Source organism: Ambystoma mexicanum, chromosome 10 (genome assembly GCF_040938575.1).
Source record: "Ambystoma mexicanum isolate Mex_15411 chromosome 10, UKY_AmexF1_1, whole genome shotgun sequence".
NCBI classification, from domain to species: Eukaryota; Metazoa; Chordata; class Amphibia; order Caudata; family Ambystomatidae; genus Ambystoma; species Ambystoma mexicanum.
Window position 1 is genome coordinate 153,713,455 of NC_090932.1, and position 9,438 is coordinate 153,722,892.

The window sequence follows — 9,438 nt, forward strand, 5'->3', positions numbered from 1 at the left end:
ACTGTCCAACAGGACCCTGGTATTAAGCGCCATAATCGAACGCCAACTGAAGGAAATGGGCAACAGAGACATTGAACATTACAAATAATAGTTCAATGTTGCATGCCACTTCGCAACAGTGCATTGCGCATATATGCACGCTTGCAATTATTGTCATCCAACTCCTAGTTGGGTGCGCAAAGAAACATGTGAAGCTTAATACTATAATAACTAGACTGGTGAGCGAGCGGTGTGTCTGCTGAACAAAAAGAAAGCATTTTCAGCTTTCTAGGAGGGTGAAGATGGGGGGAAAGGAGCGATGTGTGGCTGTAAGGGTTCTTACAAGAGTGGCCAGTCTGCAATGATGCCAGTGGTACCGATTTAAGGAAACCTAGTGAACATTTGAGTACCTATGGTTGGTGCAGGTAGCAATCGAAAGCCGTGCCAATGGCTATTATCCCTTAGAGGAAAGGTTGTTTGTACAGGAGGCAAAGCGGGTGCGATGGAAAGACAGGCCTGTTTCGCTGCAGTTGCATTGAAGGCACTGTGCGCACCATCAACCCAACCACTTCCATTGTAAAGCTGTATGGCCGCACCGCAGTCGGTCCGTGTGCGGTTCCCTGACAGACTGAATGTGCTGTGTGCGGTTCCCAGATGGGCTGAATGTGACTGCCCTGCTGGAGGGAGAGAAAGGGTGGCCGTGTTTATTCTGTACCAACGGGCAATCAAGCCCGGGGCTGGCAGCATGGCACTATAATAACGTGCATCAATACAGACCGTAATTAAGTGAATTCCCCGAGCAACAATAATGAAGCTTTAATGAAGTCTTATGCAAGAGCAATCTGCATGAAAGCCACGACGTAAATGGACGAATAAATAATAAAATGTTTGCTACATGCTGCCAGGGCGCAGTGCTCAAAGTTGCCATTGATGGCAGACCGAACGGGGGTTGCGCTGGAAACCATCAATGCCCTTTTGCTGGTGTTTGCAGGGCGCCAAAGAAAAAGCATTTGTCCAGTGCCTTTTCACACTAAATGTGTGCAGGGTATCGAATTGAAGCAGCCTGTAGAGCCCTGCTCAGCTGAATTCAGTGAAACAAAACAGCTAGCTTCGGGGGGGGGGGGCGGTGAGGGTGCACATACTGTACACCAATCACATCAAACTGACATCACAAAACTGAACATCCAATCAGGCACTGCTTACATCACTACACACTAGACCAACCCCCACAAGTAGGTACATGGACATTTTCAGAGATCTATAACAGTAAGTTGTTTATGTATTAAAACATTTTTAAATATGTTACACAACATAAAAGCACTAGTATATATTTTTTTGAAATAAAATACCAAGTCAAATAACATTTTAGAAACATTACCATATGGCGGCAGCCATTTTGGAAGTAAAAATGGCTGCCAAATTCAGCACACAATACAAATGCAATGAAAAAGAGTCCAAAAGGGGTGTGGTTTTGGGTGGGAATGGGGGAAAATTATAGATTTGACTTATAGATGGGTGTTAAATGGTTGGACACATAGCCAAATAACACGAAAAGCCTATGTATCCATCGTGTTCTCCATTGAAAAGCAACAACGACCTTCATTCAGAGCTTCCATTTGAAGCTCTTATGTTAATGACACTTAATAGCCAACACTAAAAACGTTGAAAAGAACTCAACCCCCTTCTCATGGTTACACCTCTGGTGATAGCAGGGGGTAAAACGGAAATAAGGCAAGTTATCCGCTGCAGCAGACGTACCGCCAATCCCGTGGGCTGAAACACCATTAAAATATGGCAAAATCAAAATCACAAGTGAAGATTGTAAACTCTGCTGGGCATAAACACCTTATTAGAGTAAAGACAGCTGGAGAAGGTTCTTGGAATCTTTGGCTGCACATTGTCACGGTGGAGTAGCAATGGATAGGGGAACCCCTGAACATTCATGTGTGGGAAGAAACAGCATTCCTAGTAGCTGCACAATGCAAGCACCTTCAATAACAAATGAAGTAATATATGCTGTACATCATTGCTGTCTGTACAGTTGTACAAAATAACCAACCCTCCAAGAGTAAAACTGAGCAATACCTTTGTGAGTGTGGTTTATGCTATGGGTCTTGCCAGCTTGCGCTTAAGGTCATTTAAAATGTTTAACTCTGTAGAGTTGGTTGGACTGTACAATGCATAGGCACATTTTGGGATTTGTGGGTATAGATATCCTGCTGTTTGAAGTGCTGTATCACAGTAAAAGTCCTATCTTGTATTTAAGGCAAAATTAAGACTCCCGAGTTTTATGGCATTTATTGTTGCACAATTTCCATCTGTATTTATTTTTTGCTTTGAAATAAAATAAGTTGCCACTAGTATTTTTTCCACATTTGTTTATATGAAAAGAAAGAAAAAAAACGAACCACAACACATTCACACTTGGATTTCTATAATGGAAGCTTTTAGCGCTGCGTTCTCTGCACAAGATGTCAACATAAAAATGAAAAAAATTATTTTTTCAAACTCGTTACCTTGCTCAGCAATTGACCTGCAATGCATGATTGTCAAAGACCCAACCAATAGATTTGCATTTCCGTGTTGATCAAAATACAGAAAGAAAAAAAAATGCGAGCATTCAATATAATTAATGTAAAGAATACTTATAAACATCATAGTTATGGATTGTGCGACATACTTTGCAGTTGGTTCTCCTGGTAGCAGAATGACAAAAACACATGCCATTTGCCTGCTTAGCACTGAGCAGTTTCTATAAAAGATGGCTGAATTGATATCTTTAAAGCTGTAAAACAGTATGTACCCTTGGCACACAATTGTTGGTCTCACCCTTGTATGGCTTTTGGTATCCTTGCAAAGGTTTCTTGATGCACTTGCACATACAGATTTACCCGTCGCAATTTTAACTTTATGATCCATTTCATGCTTGCACCTTTTGGGTGGCCACAGACTTCTGAAATGTGGGGCTGGTAAGGGAAATTAGGGCTTGATTCTGAATATCATTTTAGTGCCACCTGTGGGAAATCTGTGCATAGGCATGCATTTAGTATTGTAAAATGTAGATTCATTTTTAACCTTTACTTTTCTGAAGGGGAAACACCAATTTTTCCAACAGTTTTAAAAAAAATGCATGTGGTGTATTTAAATAGCGATTGCTTAACACAGTAAGCGTTTATTGATTAGGAAGAGCTCCAAAGATAATGTGAAGTGGCCCCAATAAAACCAATGAGGTTGTGGCTTTTTTGAGAAGATAAGAATGACCAAAGAGCTTTATACCCGTCATGTATGGCTGTGAGAGTTGTACGTACGACTGAATCACTAAACACCTAAAGCGCGCTGTATCTGGTAAGAATTTCCTTTTTTTTTTGTTTTACAAAAAAAGTCAACCTTACAAAGCTTTTGTAAATATCAAATACATAATCAAGTATGACCATCAAAAACCTTAGCTGCCAGAGTGGAATGACTGCTAACAGCTCAGAAGTACTTGCAGCAGTGTTGTGGATCAGCCAGACTCCGAGAAACAAAACTGGCTTTATACATAAAAAAGGACAACCAATAAATTGAAAATAAACGGCAATAAAAAATAAAAAAAATAAAAAGAAATACAGCTCATCTGGCAATCTGCCACCCTAGGCCTGGGCCTAGTTGTAAATAAGTCCATGGTGCCAGTCAGAGAAAGTCTTCCCCGAGTGTATTAATGCCCATCTGTCCTTCTTACTTTATCCTACATGCTACCCAAGGGTTTCCATTTTGAATGAAGGACACTTACCACCGCCACTGGCCTCTTGTCATCCTCAGACTTCATAATATTACACGTTCACCTCATACTTGTAAAATAATCATTCTGTGCTGTGGTGCCGACCACTTGGGGGCTGGTGATTTTCAGCCACTACTGGGAAAACCAGTGCGGGTAAAGAGGTGCCCGAGAACCCTCCAGAGATTGGGACCACAGATCATTGATTTTGTGCTGCCGGGCAGGAATACATAAGTAAACGTTTCGTTTCCTCTGGTGCATCACCCGAGAGCAGACAAAACCTGGGTCCTCGACTGCGAAATGGATGGCCCTTAACACCATCAGTATACCCACCTGCTGTCAATTACTTCAAGCAGAGCAAGCACTAGGTAATCTCGAAAGGCGACCCTTTTTTGCCCAACACACAAAATTCCAAACTTCTTTAAAGAAACAAATTCTTCTTCACTTTATTTGTTGGGGGGAGGAGTTAATTTTGTAACCACTAGAAAGCCTATTGGGTGGCATGGAAACATGCAGGACAAATTCAGTATAACATTTGTAGAGGAGGAACCAAATGCCTCTACTGGAAATCCCGCCCCTATTTTGCCTATATGTTGGAAGCCGGAAATTGCGACATGCACAATGCCGATAATGGTCCCGATACCACGAAAGGTCTTCGAAACAAGTTATCCATTGAGAAGGCCCAGAGAGATGACAGCCTCTTAGGGGAGGTCCCTCAAGAAGTGTGAAGTAGTAAACGCAATAGGATGTGATATCACAACAAAGGAGAGTGACGCACTGAGAAGGATGACCAAAGAAGAGAATGCATAGACCTTATAGGACCGGATGACGAAATAAGGAATCAAGTACCAGTTCATGTGCGAAATGAAGATTGCACATACAGAGAACACTGAAGAAAATATAAGTTGTTTCATAACTGTACAGATGCTGTAATAAAGTAGACTAAGTAATCATGAAGGCTGGCTATACGTGGAAAAGACTGCAGGCGGTTCCGTCAATGCATATATGTATAGAGTCTGGATGTTTGACGTCGCAACTTTAGTAAACCAGGACACGTGAAAGAGAAGAGTTGAAAGTGTGGCGCAGTAGAAAAGCAGCTGCAAAATCAAGGAAGGATCGAGAAGGCAGTTCTAGCCCAATGTCAAGGGTTGGGGCAGCCAAGAATAGGTTATCTGTTCAAGGAGATACAATTAACGTGAGAAACAAGGAAGGCAAGCTCCTGTTAAGGTACGACAAACACTATGAACGCCAAGTTTTATTCATGTAATATCATTAAATGCGAGGAAACAAGCTCAAATGTGGTCTACTGTCACGTGGGACGGATGGAAATAGAAAATGGACAAGCTACATCGAGACTGAAGATAAGAACATGCTCAGACTCCCTTCTATTCTCAGGCACAGTGATACTCTGCAAGGCCAATTTCAAAGAATTCGAAAGGCAGACGGCATGAGTGATGATGAATAGTGGGCTAATTGGGTGGGGAGGCATGGTCAAGTTCACCCACAGGCACCTGGGGTACCAGCTTGCGTGCTGCTAGCGAGTGGAATGTTTCAGAATGGTACAAGCGTGCCATCCAATTATAAAGGGTAATGTATTGAAGGGCCCTATAGTTTAAAAGCCAATGATGGGTCGTGTATCCAACAAATATTGAGGATGACTTGCACAAGGGGTGGAACCTGACAGAGACCCAATCACAATCATATCCCATATATAAAAGTATACTTAGATGTTCCCTGTTGACCTATCACAATCGCACGTAAGTTTTCTTAGTTTGCCACATAGTGTGATGTTTGACAGGTTTTTGCTATACAAAGATGCTTTTTCATGTGCTGTGAGACGTTCGTCGATGTCTGTTGTACTCCCCATTTTAGACAACTGAAAATAAAACAGTTACTGTTTGCCAACTTCCTGAGTCTGTCTGGTTATTGGTGTGAGAGCTATTCCGCACACCCCATCCATTTAATGGCGCGCTTCCTCATTTTTAAAAAAGAACCTGGCGGTTCACATTCATGGAGATGCAACTCTTTACAGATTTTAATGTTTGTTTATAAGTCACAAATATTTGGCACGGAAAACTATTCAATCGGCTTTGTTATTTTAGGGATTACGGCACATTTTTGGGAAGCAGGTCTATGATCAGTGGGGCAGACATGTGCACAACACACTTGCACACAACACCAACATCTCTGAAGAAGTTACAATTACAAAATAAAATAATTTACAAACATCGAAAAACATCTATAAGACATTACTTTCACCAAGGTCGCCTCAGGTTTGCTTATGTGAGTGCAAGTCTTGGAGGTTAAGCTCAATCAATCAGACTGCGTTCTGGCATGTGCAGTCGTAAGTTTTATGTGTGAACCACATAAATCAGCAAACTGTGCAAACAGAAATATAGTGCACATCCCTTACTGAAGTGCCCCTTATCTTAACCATGGCACATCACTTGTGAGCAGTGGCGCAACAGCCATTGAGCACATCAGGCTTTAGCCCTCCCCCAGCCATGTTAGGCTAGGTTGACTTCACCTGGCTGACCTAGAGATCCATAGCATGACAGAACAGATCAAATACAATAAACAGTGTCTGAGGCTTCACAGTTAAAGGCTCAGCATTACTAATGTACAATCTTCATGATTAGCATATGTAGATGTTTTTAGGCAATTGAAATCGTGATGTAGGGTTAATACTTGCATGTCAGGTTAGTGACTGGAAGGGTAAGGGGGCAAGAGACTACTCATTCTCACAGCAGTTCTCAAGTGGGTGCTTTCAGACGTAAAGGAGAGTGTTACCTGCTTCTAACATAAGTTGCATTAGAATAGGAACATTCAAATGTGTAAAGAAATTAGATACCCCACACAAGTATGTTTGCCCCTGCCCCACAGTCATTGAAGATAGCGCATCTAGTCATGTTAGGTCACGAGCCAAACGCGGTAAAGCTAAACTAAAATACTGTAAGAAATAGTGAACAAGTAACTGCTGCCACCAGCGTGTCCCGATATGCAAGTAAACAAAAACCCCTTAATCTAGGGTGATACACAAGTATGGTGCTGTTTGCAACATCGAAATGTTACCCAAAATATATAATTCAAAAGAAAGAGAGAAAAAAGGGAAACAGTTTCCCAGTACTGATAGTCTGAAGGACTAGTCCCCATAACAAGCAAGCAAAAGGCCAGTGTAGTGAAGCTGACGGCCTCACTCCAAAAAGACAAAGTGCAAAAACAAAACGTTTGGGGTCCATAAAATAAGGAGGTCAAGTTGCCAAAAGATAAAACTTTCTTAACACTACCCTCTGGAATTTGTGCCTAGGTGCACGTCTGCTTGAGAGCCATAGTAATCTGCGTTCAGAGAAGTGAAAATAAGTACTAAAATGACAAGTTAGCGGGTAACTTTAATGGGGCCTGCTTGCTACAGTTTTTGAGTGGGGTGGTGAAGGGGAAAACTAATTTTAGGCATGGGGCTGCTTGCCAAATTATGAGGCTCATCTTCTTCCACACACTGCTTTACTTTTTGTACCCTCTCCCCCACCATCCATGACATGTGAGTGCCACCTCCTGCTCCCAATTTTACCTGTTGAGGGGGCAGGGGAAGCTCCCCTTAGGTTCAAGCCCACTAACAGCTTTGTTCACTGGTTGCCAGTCCTCTTCCCAAACAAGAAGGCACAACTCAATCTGCATCATTTTGAGTTAGGCGGTAAGTGGTCAAATTGGCAGTAATAGAGTTACAACCAATTTTACCACTAAGCCAAATAATGAGTTGTGGTTTTGAGTGGAGGATTTATCTCCCGCAAAACCATGAAGGTAATCTTTCCACTCAACGCAAAAAAATAAAAGCATAATTGGCATAACTACCCCACAGTAATTCCACACAAATAAAATAAAAAATTGGGTCCAATGGACCCAAAATAAAGCACTACCACTTGTAATCAGGTGGAAATTCGGCCTCACCAACTGGCGATAACAGTCATTTCTCAGGGCTATTTTGTTTGAGGATTTACCTCAAATTTCCACCTAACTCGTAATGAGGCCCAATGTACCAGCCTTACAAAGCTCAAATAATTTGCCACAGAATCCAGGATACAAACTTGTGACCAAGAGCTTGCATATAGATTACTGAAGCAGGTGCAACAACCAATTCAGGTACCTTATCAATTGGATTTAAATTTCCTATTCTGTGAGTTTAGCTTCTTGGTGGGCGGATTATGTCAAAAACAAGGGCTGAAATATGAGAAATGCAGTTCTGGTAGAGAACGCAGAGTATAATCAAGTCATAAAATGAAATGTAACTGGGTTATGCATAGCAGGGCTTCTTCCTTTTGGAAAACTTTTCTGGACTATAAAAGTGATAAATGCAAGCCTTTCAGTTAATCCTGACAACTATCATTACTCGGGCAGCCTTCCATGTCATCTTTTTTTCGCACCGTCTCACCCATCACAGCAGGGGGACCAGTCAGTTACAAACAGTATGTCTCCAATCAATGATGTGGAAAGTTGCCCTGAGGAAGGCTAGTGGAGGAGATTAATGTAAAGCCTATCCATCACTTTTTAGTTTTGATGGCATATATACCGTCATTAAAAAAAAACACAGCCTAACGAGCCCACAAACAAGTGCCTATGATGCCAGGACCAATGACATAATGTAGGTCAAGGTGCGTGCTCCAATGGTGCAGCCTCACACCTGACCTCCGCACACTCGAGTCCGGCCCAATGAGCACATTTAAAAGTTGCCACCCCTAATAATACTTTTAGTATGAAGACTAACAGACTTTTAACACCATCGTAAAATCCGTAGCAAACAGACTTTTAGAGCGTCGGTTATTTGCTGAGGGCCCCAAACTCAGAAAAGCATAACAGGTTTTGAATATGCTCGGTAATTAAAACGGCTGGTGCCTAATGCAGGACGTACATTGTACCACACAAAAGCGAGGACGTGCTTTCCTGCGACATGAATATGTTTATATTGTTTTAGCATGCGTGTCCCATCATCCAAGGATTCCCCCAAACGACTAGGCGGCGAACTGATGTTGTGAGGTTTAAGAGAACACTTGCGCCTAGCCAACGGAGACCTCACCTCTGCGGTGTGGCGTTTGAGGGTCCACCTACTACCCCATTAAAAGGAAATGATGTTTCTCTACTACCAGCTTGTACAGCTCCCAGAGTCATTCAGCTTCAAATGGCAATTAATTTCCCAAACACTCCAACCTCAATCAATTCCGTTGTCCCTTAATATATAGGACCGGGTGACATTTATACAGAAAGGTGTGCAACATGAAAATACACCTGCGGAACCAAAGACACAAAGGTTCGGCTTTGCTTCCCGTGACCTACCGGACGGGTCTCTCTGCGTCCCCAGCTTGGTTTTCTCTCAGCTGCGCCCTCGCGGGACCGACGGCTTCCTATTGGCTCTCGCTCGAGAGGCAAGTGACGCAGGCGCAGCGCGGCCTGTGAAGCAGGCCTAACAGGTCCGCGGGAAACTTGAAGCCTGCGAAAAGTAAAATCCGGCATGGCCCCTTTAAAGTGTTACCTGCTCAAGGCTCCGCTTAGGTTCAAGAGGTGAGGCTTCCAGTGCTTGCTTGCCCCGTTGACCCTGCATTTGTACGAAACGAGGATGTATTAGGGCAAGGGAGAAGCTGGCCGTGTTTTCCACGGGAAGGAAGCATTTTGTGGTAGACTGTTTTGTTGCAAGCACTTAAGTTGCGTTTTCCGCG

At 42.7% G+C, this 9,438-nt stretch overlaps 1 protein-coding gene across 1 annotated transcript in view; it reads right to left on the minus strand.

Annotated features, from left to right (window-relative positions):
• FIGLA (folliculogenesis specific bHLH transcription factor) overlaps nucleotides 1-9,214 on the minus strand; it is a 510,096-nt gene extending 500,882 nt beyond the window's left edge. The window contains exon 1 of the mRNA XM_069617653.1: nucleotides 9,059-9,214. The gene's annotated coding sequence lies outside the window, so the exon portion shown is untranslated. The remainder of the gene's footprint in view (nucleotides 1-9,058) is intronic.
• Between the last annotated feature and the right edge of the window lie 224 nt (nucleotides 9,215-9,438).